The sequence below is a fragment of the Triticum dicoccoides genome, chromosome 2B, assembly GCF_002162155.2.
Source record: "Triticum dicoccoides isolate Atlit2015 ecotype Zavitan chromosome 2B, WEW_v2.0, whole genome shotgun sequence".
Lineage (NCBI taxonomy): Eukaryota > Viridiplantae > Streptophyta > Magnoliopsida > Poales > Poaceae > Triticum > Triticum dicoccoides.
Window position 1 is genome coordinate 408262654 of NC_041383.1, and position 2184 is coordinate 408264837.

Sequence of the window (2184 nt, forward strand, 5' to 3'; positions counted from 1 at the left end):
CCGTCCTCTTCGCTCGACGCCGTCGCCAAAGACCAACACGCCGGCCTGCTTCCTCCTCCCCATCGGACTGCCTCCTCGTCGCCGGTCGTCCCCGTCTCCCTCCTCACGCCCGCTGCCATGACCCTGCAACCCCTTGTGAGGACCCCCTCCTTCTCCTCTTCCCCGCGCTCCAGCAGCGCACCTGCACGCCCGCGTCGTCCGCGCCGGCGCATGGCTCCCTGCCATGCTCCGACCCCCTCCCATCGCCGCCGTTCTCCGCCACTGACGCCGTCTCTCGGACCCCCCCTTGCCGGACCGCCACCTCGACCCCACCCCGGCCCTTCCCCTCGCCCCAGTACTTCGTCGATGCTCACCGAGGCCCCGGCTGGCCCCGCTTGGAGCCGGCGCCCGCGCTCACCCCTGCTCTCCCCTGCCGCACTACCGCCGCCGCATCCCTCCTCCACTGGTCCATCCGGCGGCTCCCCTCGTCGTCGGCGACCACGCCCCGGGCGGCGCCCGGCGCCAGCATCCCGCCTCGCTCGGGTTCGCCCCCTCCTCGGGTACGGGCGCCCAGCTCCACGCCCCTGTGCCCGTTCGCCCGTCGCCAGATTGGCTGCCACTGCCTAGTGGTGCCCACGCCCCCCTTTTCTGAAAAAAGGGGTTAAAAAATAATATTAACAATTAATTAATTAATTAATTAGTTAAATATTTAATTAACTTAATTAATTAATCTTAGTTAACCTAATGAAGTAGAATAGTTATTTTAAAACTGCAGTTAGCTAGATGAGCCAATGACAAGTGGGACCCAAACCCTATTGACCTTTTGACCGGTCAAATGTTGACTGGGTCAACTCTGCTGACTAGAACCTCCCTGGCCCGCTGTCAGCCATACGAACACTCCGGCTGGGTACACTTTTGGGTGTATCTAGCAATTAACCATTTTATTTTCGAATTAAGAATAATCCCGGAAATTGCTTAAATCTTTGGAAAATCATATAAAATAATTCGTAACTCGGATGAAAATGTTTTGTACATGAAAGTTGCTCAGAACGACGAGACGATTCCGGATACGCAACCCGTTCGTCCGCCACACCCCCCTAACCTATCGAACTCGCAACTTTCCCCCTCCGGCTCCTCTGCCCGAAAACGCGAAACACCGGGAATATTTCCCGGATGTTTTCCCCCTTCGCCGGCATCACCTCATACTGCGTTAGGACACACCTAGCAGCGCTCTTTGTCATGTCTTGCATCGTCTTGCTTATGTTTGCACTGTATTTATTGTTTCTTCCCCCCTCTTCTCTTCGGTAGACTACGAGACCGACGCCGTTGCTGCCCAGTTCGACTACGGAGTTGACGACCCCTCTCTCTTGCCAGAGCAACCAGGCAAGCCCCCCCCTTTGATCACCAGATATCGCCTACTCTTCTCTATACTGCTTGCATTAGAGTAGTGTAGCATGTTACTACTTTCCGTTAATCCTATTCTGATGCATAGCCTGACATTGTTGCTACATTTGTTGATACCTTACCTGCAATCCTAAATACTTAGTATATGATGCTAGTTTATCATCATTGGCCCTACATTCTTGTCAGTCTGCCTTGCTATACTATTGGGTCGTGATCACTCGGGAGGTGATCACGGGTATATACTATACATACATATATACTATACAGATGGTGACTAAAGTCGGGTCAGCTCGATGAGTACCCGCAAGTGATTCTGATGAGGGGGCTGAAAGGACAGGTGGCTCCATCCCGGTAGAGGTGGGCCTGGGTTCCCGACGGCCCTCGACTGTTACTTTGTGGCGGAGCGACAGGGCAGGTTGAGACCACCTAGGAGACAGGTGGGCCTGGCCCTGTTCGGCGTTCGCGGATACTTAACACGCTTAACGAGATCTTGGTATTTGATCTGAGTCGGCTACGAGCCTATACGCACTAACCATCTACGTGGGAGTAGTTATGGGTATCCCGACGTCGTGGTATCAGCCGAAGCACTTCAGACGTCAGCGACGGAGCGGCGCGCGCCGGATTGGACCGGAACGCCTGCTAGGCTAGGTCTGCTTTCGGCCGCCCTCGCAACGTGCAGGTGTGCTATGGGCGATGGGCCCAGACCCCTGTGCGCTTAGGTTTAGACCGGCGTGCTGGCCTCTCTGTTTTGCCTAGGTGGGGCTGCGACGTGTTGATCTTTCGCGGCCGGGCATGACCCAG